This window comes from Hyperolius riggenbachi, chromosome 2, assembly GCF_040937935.1.
Source record: "Hyperolius riggenbachi isolate aHypRig1 chromosome 2, aHypRig1.pri, whole genome shotgun sequence".
NCBI lineage: Eukaryota > Metazoa > Chordata > Amphibia > Anura > Hyperoliidae > Hyperolius > Hyperolius riggenbachi.
The window spans coordinates 102,583,784-102,596,541 of NC_090647.1; positions in this window are offsets into that span (position 1 = coordinate 102,583,784).

Consider the following 12,758-nt stretch of genomic DNA (forward strand, 5'->3'; position numbering starts at 1 on the left):
CCTCCCACAATGCATCATTACTGAGTATGCAAATTATCTCTTTATGCCCCTCAAGCCAGGCACACATCCAGAACCACTGGTGTATTGCAAGCCTATACCTATTGATTAGGGGGAGACTATTCTATCAGATGGGCCCAGGCAGGAGCTGTGAGCAGTCACTTGCCCTTGTATTGCAATGGGTGTGCAAAAGTGGCCTTGCTGCCATTCACATCAATATCCTATCCGATTTCTAGCATCAATATCCAATCAGGTTATGATTGAAACTGAGCTAATATAAAGTGGAGCACAACAGTAAATCTAGGCAAGGAGATAGCGATTATTTACCTGTTGTATTGCAAACTAAGTTAAGAATAATAACAATTAGGTGTACACAATTTTGTGCCTTGAGCACAGTTTTCCTGGAGCAGATGATTTGCCATATCCCAGTAGAGCTGCAGAGATACAAGACTAGGTTCACAGTGGTCAGTTGTATAATGCATGCGTTATAAGTGTAAACTGCAATGGAGACTGGACAACTTTAAAGAGAACCCGAGGTGTGTTTAAAGAATGTTATCTGCATACAGAGGCTGGATCTGCCTATACAGCCCAGCCTCTGTTGCTATCCCAAACCCCACTAAGGTCCCCCTGCACTCTGCAATCCCTCATAAATCACAGCCGTGCTGTGAGGCTGTGTTTACATCTGTAGTGTCAGTCTCAGCTGCTCCCCAGCCTCCTGCATAGCTCCGGTCCCTGCCCCCGTCCCTTCCCTCCAATCAGCAGGAAGGGAAGGGATGCAGGCGGGGACTGGAGTTCTGCAGGAGGCGTGGAGAGCAGCAGACTGACACTATAGAGATAAACACAGCCAGCTCTGACAAGCTGTTTGTTAGCAGTGTGGCTGTGATTTATGAGGGATTGCAGAGTGCAGGGGGACCTTAGGGGGGTTTGGGATAGCAACAGAGGCTGGGCTGTATAGGCAGATGATCCAGCCTCTGTATGCAGATAATATTCTTCAAACCCACCTCGGGTTCTCTTTAATACAAAGCCTGCATGCAGCAAGTTAGAATAACCTGATCAGTTACAACGCAGTACTGTGAACAACCCCATAGAATTGTATGGGCAGTGAGATGACATGCAGAATTATTCTGCAACGCAACTGAGCACTGTGAACTAGTCTGGGTTCTTTTATGTTGTTAGAATCCCCGTCGGTACCCACTTCATTGTGTTGCATAAAGGGCAGAAGAGGGAGTCCTCTAAGTGGTTAAAAGCGATCTGGTCCCCCCCCTCCTTTCCTGCCTTCATGGGACTCTGTGTGGCTGATCTTATCAAAGGCCTGCCCTGTATTTCTTGCATACTATGGGCAAAGCATAAATATAAACACTGCAAAGACATTTTTGGTAAAACAATGAGAGTTTGGAACATTGGGGTCACTCCCTGTAAGAGGTGACACTTTTGTTACCTGAAATGATCTTTAGGCCTCATTCACACTGGGGTGGCTTTCGCACGCAATTTGCGCTTTGCTGATTGCCAGTGATCAGCAAAGTGTTGCTGCACAAGTAATCCTATGGAAATACTCACACTGCAGCGCTTGTGGCGCATATCCCGACAGATGCAAACGTGCTGAATGTAGCATTTTTCCGACGATTGCATCGTGGTTCTCATTCACTAGTATGAGAATCGCAAAACATGATCACCGAACAAAAATCACAGAACACCGCCATGCAAAATCATGTTTTGCATTGCCAAGTGTGAATGGGTCCTCAGAGAGATGGGTTCTGCTTTTTGTTTTTGGGTGGGGGGGGGGGGGTCATGGGGTTACAGCAAACATCTGGTAAGGGCACACTAGGTTTTTTATAGCTTAGGGCTGGTTCACACCTGAACATTTTTCAGTGCGTTGCTGATCTCTGGCGATCAGCTTAGCGCTGCTGCTAATGGATCATTCTCACTGCAGCATTTGCGTTTTGCATCAATCGCATATGTGCTGCATGCACAGCTTTGGAGCGATTGCATTGTGAGTCAAAACGCAAATCGTGGCAAAAAAAAATTGCGAAATCAATTTGCGCTTTGAGTGGGAACTGGCCCTTAAAGATAGGAACCATCATTTTGCCTTGTACTGTGGTGCAACTGATTCCTTTGTTACAAAGTAGAACGTTCAGTGTGTTGCCAGAATTGCCCATGTTAATGCACACATAAATTAAGGTGTAGAAATCATTGGTCATTTGCTTTTTTGTCTGCATTAGTGTTTTATGGCTGTAATTACTTATCAGTGAGGGTTATGCTCTAGTCTGACCCAGAAACTGTCACTTGCATACCTGATTTTTAACTCTTTCAGGCAGAGAAAACAAAAAAGCTAGCCTAGTTATTTGTGTACTAGGCACTGTACATACACATGTCTATCTCATCATGTAACATGTCACCTCGGTAATGAGGAACTGTTGTGAAAATAATCAATAATTTTTTTTGTTGTTAATTTATCATAAGCGGCAACATCTTAAGTACTTGCAGGTGATCTCTGCGGAATGTTTGTTTCTGAATATTCCAACGCCAGTACAAAATATACCATGTCTCCCAGAATGCTCTTGGGTGAGAATTCAACATATCTAATAACCCAGGCCAAGCATCACTGGGAGGACGGGGTTAAAATATATGAAAATATGTAGCTATAGGAAACGTTTCTGATGTGGAAACCAGGAAAATGACTGTAAAAGTTGGTATCCTGAATAATTTACTGCATTTTACTATACGTCACTACAGGGCCTCTTTAAAGGCCTAGTGACCCCTTCCAGGTTTCTCAATGTATTTAATAGGTAAATGGTGTACTATACTATGCCACTACTCACACCTCATTAATCACACCATATTCATATTTGAAGCAGCTTTTGAGAAATTCCCTTTGGAAAAGTCAGTGATGTGACTATGCACCTGTGCACAGTGTATAGCTATGTAATCACCTCGCGATGGATCCAGCGTCATGTCCCTGACGACAAGCACTGCCCCTATCCATCTTCCTTCATCTTCTGGCTGGCGGGTAATGTTTGATGCCACCTCTGAGCTTTTCCTAATTTAAAGTGTACCGGGGAAAAAAAATAAAAGTATTTCTACTTACCTGGGGCCTCCTTCAGTGCCATTTAGGCTTTTTGCTCCCTCGCCATCCTCCCGGGCCGCTCTGAATTGTTGCTGGCCGGCCCGTTCTCTACCTTCAGTCGCCCTAGTTGGCATGTACTGTGCATGCCTGGTCACGTGCGCGTGTTGCCGGGGGCGTTCTGCACTGTGCAGAATGCTCCTGGCAACGGGAGCACGATTGAAGCGCACACACGGCAGTACAGCAGGACTGGCGGCAACTGGAGGAAGAGAATGGACCGGCCAGCTCAGGATAGGAGTGTCTCAGGGGGACAGCGAGTACGGTACATTCACTGTGTCCCGAAGCACTCACATTATCATTATTATTTTGGATTCATATAGTTCCAGCATCCTCCATGATGCTCACTTAAGATTTCTTCAGGTGATTGCTGTCCTATGTGTGTTTGTAGCTTATACCACACTCCTAAACCTGAACAGTTTTGCTAAACCGGTAAAACTATCATAGTGAAAAATACAGTTTTTTTGTACCGGAATTTCTGCACTAGAATGATGATACAAAGTACAGATCTGCAGGGCCGGTGCTACCATAGAGGTAAAGGAGGCAACTGCCCCAGGGCCCCTGAACCTGTAGGGGCCCCCAAGGTGTCTCCTACCTTAACTGTTGTTCCCCGGGGCCTCTGCAGAGTCTTTGGCAGAGTAGTGTCTCACCTGTGCTGGTGGGCAGATGAGATGCTACACAGTTAAAGGGTCCAGGAGAGAATTTTGGCCGCTACAATGGGCCCCTAATGCTGCTTTTTGGTCGGGATGTCTGTCGGAGGGCCCTTGGGTTAATTTTGCCCTGGGGCCCCACTGTTACTAGAACCGGCCCTGCAGATCTGGTAGTATAATGTCTAAGCTAGCAGGGCTGTGGAATCGGACAAAAATCATCCAAATCCGACTCCTCAGTTTATGAAACCACCGACTCCGACTCCAGGTACCCACAAGTGCTACGACTCCTTGACAAGGCTATGGAGTGGGTACAAAAATCAACCGACTCAAACTCCAACTCCTCGGTTTATGGAACATCCAACTCCAACTGCGGGTACCCAAAATTGCTCCGACTCCTCATCCCTGTAAGCCCGCCATACTAAGTAATGTTTTCAATTTATTAGACGTGTGACTTCATAAAGACAAAAATCAAAATGATCAGAAATCTTTTAAAAATTAGTGTTCATACGATCAATTATTATTAAAAAAAATTTTTTTTTTAATATTGCTTGGAACTTTTGGGAAGGACCATTTTTTTATTGATCAGGTGGAGGATCAGGAGTGGAACAGAACTGCATCAATCGTTACATAAGATAACTCTATTGACATTTTGATCAATTTCTTCCAACATTTTGCAAAGTGTTATGTTATGATGGGTTGTATTGCGTCGGATAACTTTATAACTTTAGCTCTCTTAAAGTCTAGCCGAGGAGAGGCTAAGGTTAAATGACCGATACCTACCTGCACCATTGCCACGTATGGACCTCTGAAAAAAATTCTACAAGAGCTCCTCTTCATGCACTAGGCGGCCGTACTTTGCCTGCCTCGGCTTCTGCGCAATAAGCCGGAGCCGCTAATGCACAAGCTGCTCAGTGCAACTGCCCAGGCTTGGCCGTACTCACATGGATGCTGCATGGCTCTGCTCATGCATGAAGAGGAGCGCAGTCGCGATCCCAGTCTAGAGGTGTGTACAGCAGGCACCCAACATGTCTTAAGGATCCGGCATGTCAGATCCTTAAAGGGACACTTAAGTCAAACAAAAATATGAGTTTTACTCACCTAGGGCTTCCAATAGCCCCCTGCAGCTGTCCGGTGCCCTTGCTGTCTCCCTCCGATCCTCCGCCCCGCCGGCAGCCACTTCCTGTTTCGGTGACAGGAGCTGACAGGCTGGGGACACGAGTGATTCTTCGCGTTCACAGACACATTAGCACCCTCTATGCTGCTATATGGTATATGATATATGCTATAGCAGCATAGATGGCGCTATTGTGGCCAGGAACGCGAAGAATCATTCGCGTCCCCAGCCTGTCAGCTCCTGTCACCGAAACAGGAAGTGGCTGCCGGTGGGGCCAGGAGGATCGGAGGGAGACGGCGAGGGCACCGGACAGCTGCAGGGGGCTATTGGAAGTCCCAGGTGAGTAAAACTCATTTTTTTTTGTTTGACTTAAGTGTCACTTTAATGATGTCCAAATAGCCCTGATAGCATTTTTCATCATCCTCGCTCGTGGGAAGCCGCTTCATTTTGCGCTGCTTGTTGTCCCTCTGCTTCCCACCCCCCCCCCTTCTCCATATAAAGAGAACACATTACTAGCCTACAGCATCAGGCCCTGAACTGCCGCCCAAGAGATTGTTTCCCGATCCCTACTTGACGACTGTTATCACATGTGTGTACAGTACTCGGCTTAAAGGGAAGGTTCAGGGATGCTGTAAAAAAAATAAAAATCCAAATCCACTTACCTGGGGCTTCCTCCAGCCCGTGGCAGGCAGGAGGTGCCCTTGTTGCGGCTCCGCAGGCTCCCGGTCTCCTCCGGTGGCGCGCCCGACCTGGCCAGGCCGGCTGCCAGGTCGGGCTCTTCTGCGCTCCAATGTGCGGCTCACTGGTGCGCGCTGACGTCATCAGACGTCCTCCGGGCTGTACTGCGCAGGCTCAGAACTACTGAGCCTGCGCAGAACAGCCCGGAGGACATCCGATGACGTCAGCGCGCACCAGTGAGCCGCACATTGGAGCGCAGAAGAGCCTGACCTGGCAGCCGGCCTGGCCAGGTCGGGCGCGCCACCGAAGGAGACCAGGAGCCTGCGGAGCCGCGACGAGGGCACCTCCTGCCTGCCACGGGCTGGAGGAAGCCCCAGGTAAGTGGATTTGGATTTTTGTTTTTTTCACAGCGTCCCTGAACCTTCCCTTTAAAGGACCACTCCAGCGAAAATAAGTAAGCAGTTAAAATCATCTGACAGAACCGACCGGCTTTGTCTAGTCCATCTCCTCATGGGGGAGTCTCAGGGTTTTCTTTGTTTTAGAAAGCATTTTCGGAACGGCAGTTGCTAAGTCTAACTGACAAAATAGTGTACAAGTGAGTAGGAAGGCTGGCTGGTATTTTATAATTTTGACATTTTAACTGCTGTTCAGGAAATGCATTTGAAAACAAAGAAAACCCTGAGAATTCTCAGAGAGGAGATGGACTAGTCCAAAAGCAGTCGGTTCTGTCAGATTTTAACTACTTACTTTTATGCTGTAGTGGTCCTTTAAAGTAGACCTGAACTGAAAATTAAAAGTCAAAATAAACATACTCATCATACTTACCTCCCATGTAGTTTACTCATAAATCTTTCTCCTCTCTTGTGTCCTGTTGTCCACTGTAATCAATAGTATTCTCCATCTCCCATTTTGAAAATGTTGAAAATGGCCATTACCAGCTTCCTGGTCAGCACACTGTTAATCTGTAATGTTGCCCACTTGAGCTACAGGGAAACATGGACAATGCCTTGCTCATCATTTGTCCTTTCAGTTATAACTGACAGCAACTGAAATATTGTCAGAACTGAAAGGAATCATTGTAAGAAGAGAATGGTGAGCTTCTGAGAGGAACTGATGGTGAGGTAAGTATGTAATATTCATTTACAGGTACATCATGTGCATATTTTAAATAATTTTACTTGGTTCAGGTTCATGTAGCAATAACCTTATTGTCCTACAAAGCACAATATTTCAGTAAATTATTTTAAACAGTCGTTAGATATGGTCAGAGTGGACTGAAGACATTGAAGGGTTAAAGCAGCAATTTCCTGGTGATGGAGTAAGTTTATATTTAATCCCCTATGGCTGAGAGTGCAGGCCTATAAAATGACATGCACACAACATATGAGTGCAACTGCAATTCAATTGTTTCTGCAGGCCTTCAGGTTAGCTGTGGTGTAAAATCACACATAATATTAAACTGGATAGAATATATTGGCCAGTAGCCACTTACAGATGTACCTGTATAGGCTTACTGGTGGGAGCTACAGACACAGGTGCGGACGCTATGAAAAGGGAATTGTAAAAGGAGGTAATTAAAGGTTATTATGCGGGTTCCATCTGTGCTCTATCTGAGGAGCTATTAAATTGTATCAAATTCTGTCCATGAAATGTCGAAATGGCTTAATGTGAATATAGAAACTTGAATAGACTAAAAATATATAAAATAACTGAAATCTTACTGCGGATTTGAAGCTGCTGATAGATGACTCCCGATTGACTGACTGCCGTGAGTTACTACTGGTAATACCAGAACGCCGATATGATATCGGTAATGCTAATAATGTAAAGTCTTCAGGGCTAGCAGCCCAAGCAGGATTTTGCGATGCTATTCCGATCGCTATTGGATCACAAAACGCTAAATCCTCAACTGATGGGAACTGCGCAGGGATGTTTCAATAAGTGTGCGCTGCGTTTGCTGAATTTTGTTGTGCTTGAGCTCCTATACAAAATATAGGTACACAGGAAAAGCACTTTGCAATTGTCGCTATGCAACTTTTCCCGCATGTCAGATTTGTGTCAGAAACATCTGATCTGCATGCTTGTTCAGGGTCTATGGCTAAAAGTATAAGAGGCAGAGGATCAGCAGGATAGCCAGGCAACTGGTATTGTTTAAAAGGAAATAAATATGGCAGCCTCCATATCACTCTCACGTAAAGGGATATGGAGTCAGCCATACTTATTTCCTTTTAAACAATACCAGTTGCCTGGCCTTCCATCTATTTGGCTGCAGTAGGGTCTGAATCCCACCAGAGACAAGTATGCAGCTAGTCTCAGATTTGACAAAATGTCAGATACCTGATTTGCTGAATGCTTGTTCAGGGTCTATAGCTAATAGTATTAGAGGCAGAGGATCAGCGGGACAGCCAGGCAACTGGTATTACTTAAAAGGAAATAAATATGGCAGCCTCCATATCTCTCTCACTTCAGGTGTCCTTTAACCCAGAGGTCAGTAAATGTTAGGCTTTATTGTATATATCCTTACCATTCTCCCTGCAAAGGGTTGTGTATTCTAGCACTTCCTATTAGTGGAGTCTGACAACACATGCTGCCACACCATCCTGCTCGCTTACATGACCAAACACCGGTTTCCCATTGGAGCAGAGGCTTTCCATGTGGGTTTAAAGGGAGAGGCTATACCCCTTCCCCACTCACTTGACCATAAGCAAGCTCTGATGTACAGGCTGGAGTATAGTAAGGAGATGGGGTAGGGCTTTATCTTTACTCCTGTACCAGGAAGTACAGGTTGATAATTGAAAGAATTGGATTCCCATAACTTTGTTATTCAAAACAACCCCTGTAGAGGAGGCAGGTATGCCTGTCCACAATTCAGCCTTAAGGGGCCTATACACCTAACGATTTTCCCGCCAATATACAGCAGATTCGATCACTGTGATCGAATCTGCTGTAAAATTGTTGCGCAAAAGCTGACATAACGATTGATTTCCGTCCGAAATCAATCATTCCCGTTGATCTGTCCGTGTGGAAGATTTCGCTCGATCGCCGGCGTGTAGGGAGTGCGTCGATAGCGGCGTTCGAATGCCCGAAGACCGGCGCTAGCGGCAATACATTACCTGCTCCGGCCGGCGCGTGTCCCCTGGTCTCCGCTGTCCCTTCTCCGTGCTCGGCTCCTCCAGCTTCACTGAACTTCCTGTCCCGGCAGGAAGTTTAAACAGTAGAACGCCCTCTACTGTTTAAACTTCCCTGGCAGGAAGTTCAGTGAAGCTGGAGGAGCCGAGCACGGAGAAGAAGACAGCGGAGACTAGGGGACACGCGCCGGCCGGAGCAGGTAATGTATGCGGGAGCCCGGGGGGCGGCGGCAGCTGCACAGAATGTTTTCATGCTGAAATCAATTCACAATCTGTTTGCAGTAAAGGCAGCCATACGATCCCTCTCTGATCAGATTCGATCAGGGAGGGATCTATCTTTTGGTCGGATCTGATGGCAAATCGACCAGTGTATGGCTACCTTTACTCTTGGCAATCTAGTGTACAGCCACTCCATTGTGTTTCCTAAAGATTCCCAGTGGAGAATTACCTTAGCCAAGCACATTGTTCCCCTCCTCACGCCCTGCACCACTGCCCTCCCCAGCAACAAAACCTACAGTCTGGTGACTTAGTCTTCAGCTATCTCCCAGAAGAATCTTGTCCAATCCCTGCAGGCTAATTGTGCCTCTGTGGGAAATTTAAATCTGAATACACCGCTCTGTTACTCACGCTCACTTCTTTCAGCTTCACTCACGGTCTGTAACACTTTATTGAAAAAAAAAACTATTTGTAAACATTGAGGTCAATTTTCCCTTTTTGCCCTGAATTAGTGTGCAGTACTGTTTTTAGTGTTAGCTGAGCACATGGTAATCATAGGATGATGTGACTGTACTTTCATATTTACTGTTGTATGAGAGTTCAAGCTAGGACGACTCAGCAATACAATCTAGGAACAATATTGCAGGTGAGAAAACTTATTTTTTTTACAGCTGCTAAAATATGACTGTTTGGCTGTACTTCTCTTTTAAAGCGGAATTGTCAACCACAAAATCAAGTTCCCTTTACCCAGTGCTCTTTTTATTATGTAGTCTGCATTGCAAGCATTCCAATATAATCATAAATGTTTCTGATGTAATGTATCTTATTTCAGTCAGCCTGGCTCTATTTTGGTACATTGCCGGGGAGAGGGTAGCTTGTTATTTACCGTCCTCTCGTCCCACACTCCTGCTCCTCACTGATTGGTTGAGTGCAGTTTAGTGTGACAGACTGATGCTGAGAAGGAAAATGAATCTCATCCCTCTGCAGAAACTGCTTAAATACGATGGGTTGAGGCTCAAGTGGACATATGCCTGATGAACTAGTTTCAACTGGCATCAGGGGCCGTCCGCCTTTGCTGTTTGTACCATTTTCTAGAGTTAGCATTGTGCCATATAACATTGACCATGTACGGTAACTACTGTTACTAATATTATACAGCTCAAGTGGCCACAGGGCTCTGTAACAACAAGTGAGAGACCACAGGCAAAGGGTATGCATAGTGAGAGTGGAGTCACTTTTTCTCCTGGAGAGCGCACAACCTACTGTTAGTTGAAATAAATTAAAAAAAAAAAGCCAATATCACAAATAGATAAATGCATTTAACATATTAAAAGAGAAAAAAAATACATTTTGTTGGAGTGACTTTTTGCCTTTGTGGTTAAAGTGGACCTGAACTAATGCAAGGGGCAGAAAGAAAAAACACAGATTAATCCACCCTGTTTGTGTTTAGCGTGAAGAGCCTGTCTAATTTCCGCTCAGCTGCAAATAATCACATTGTAATTTGATCTCTCAGCTGTGTGAGCGCTGGAATTTTGATAAGCCTTGGCAGCCCCACCTAATTTGTAAAGACGGAATGTTAACCCTTTGTCTGCTTCCATGAAAGCAGGATGTAGACACACTGCAGATTTATTGCAATAGTTCTGTGGGCTGCAAAAAAAAATGTTTTTCTTTAAATGTCATTATTCTGTTAGGTGTGAATGAGCCCTTAGAGCAGAGAAGAAAAATGTCAGCGTTCAGGCCCGCTTTAAAAAAACATTTTGCTTGATTCACTGGAAAAACATCCTGCAGCTCACTCAAGCCTGCTGTGACTCTGAAATGATCATTCCCCATCCCCACCCTTCTGATGACTCATGCTGTCTTCTCTCCTAACTTCAGAGACCTAGCAGCATGAATCTTCAGAAGGGAGGGGTGAGAAGTGATCATGTGGGAGTCAGCAAATCACTGGTAAACTGCAGATTTGACTGCTTATAAGTCAACTTGAGCCATACTCTTCTTGTGGCTGCATAAGACAGAAGATAAGACTTTCAGGTTAAGAAACTGCAACCTTGGTTTTATTGAACAGGTCTGTTTCAGAATATAACAATAGAGCCATATGCCTGGATCCACTAAAGATTCACTTTAAAGCTTTGCACGCACGTTAAATGGTTTTCGGCCTCTACCTAGAAACTACCGTGTGTACAGCAGCACCCCATCTGTCTCAATACATCATCAAGAGATCCGGCCTGCCAGGTCAACTCATCTGAGCACCAGATATATCCATTGTTCTCGTTGTGCACCGTGTGACGTCCCTCTGCCCCTCCCCATAGCAGCAGAACATGTCGCTAGCCTACGGGCTGGTGATGTGGTGCACAGATGCTATCCCCAAACTCTCGCCCAAGGATAGCGTCCCAATTCCTGTGGGAGACAGTAATTGTGCATGTGTATGCCTTAAAGGGTACCTAAGGTAAAAAGGTAATGAGGACGGATGGGGTAGGAATCACCAGGATAAATACTCACCTATCCTCACATCTTTGGGTCAGTGCAGTGGAGTCATGGGCATGTTTCCAAAGGCTGCAGGAGCTCTTTGGAAGCCTGTTAGGCAACAATTAGGCAGCAGCTGCCAAGCTGGGGCGTGCTGCGGCAATGCAGATGGGGTTGGCCAGAGCCTCTGTGGCCCATTCTCTGGGTAAGATGACGCCAGAACAGGTAAGTATTTAACTCTATGACCCCAGGCTCTGTCATCTTTAACTTTGGTACTCTTGCATACAGTATGTGATGTTTACAAGACGTGGGAAATGATCAGTATCTGCCTGATGGAAAATCAATTTGGGCAATGGTTGTCATCTGACCACTTTGCACCACTTGACAAATTAATTGAAAAATTGAAGTGGGAACTGAATTGACACTGCTAGTATGCAATGTAACTCTATGAGCTGTCAACTGAGGGGCCTAGTTTGTAAAGCATTTTTGTTTCAGTGTTTTTATTGAATCGTACGTTTATTTAAAAAAAAAAATTACTGTATGCTTACCCTACGAGACTGTGTAAGTTTTATGGGGGCTATAAAAAGAATATAGTTTTCCTAATTGCACACCTCAAGTGTACTCTTATATTCTGTATTATTCTCGCTCAGTGTATTATTACATTTTACTGCAAATGAGTATTATTTACGTGCATGTGTTTCCTGTGCCACTCGCTATTTTTATTGCTATTTTACCATATCTATGACATGTGCAATTTGTTATTTTTATTCTAATGATTAGGATTCCAATGAATAGCTGATTTGAGAGCTACACAATAATAGCAGGCTAGATTTTAATATCTCTATTTATATATTCATTTGCGTAGCCAGCCCCCTCACAGTGACTGTAGTGATGCCACATTGATCAGATTAGAAACCACAGAATCACCAGGCAGCTTAGGGAGAGCAACTTGGGTTTAGTAATGAACGACAACGGGAACCAAAAACCCCTCTAATAAACTGACAAGTACAGAGGTGCCTTTTTGAAACAGAAGGAAACCATGAGCCTCTTCTTCTGTTTCAAATTAAAACAGACATTAAATCCTCCTGACCATTCATTTATGGTGCCCTTCATCATTTGATAACTCTCCACCCCATCATCATGACAGCAGCCTGGTCTCTTGCTGTGCCTTCTGTAAAGGCCCGTACACACTACACGATCTTCCCAATGATTTTTCCTCCCAGTGATTGTGTTTTTTTTTTGAGCAACGTGGCATCGTTTGCTGATCTCACGACATCAAGGGATTGCCGTACTTTGAGCAGAGTCGTCAGGGATCTGATCCACTGCTGACTTCCTGTTCAGTAAGCCAGCACCTATTCAGTAAGGAGACCTTGGGCAAGACTCACTGCCACTGCCCA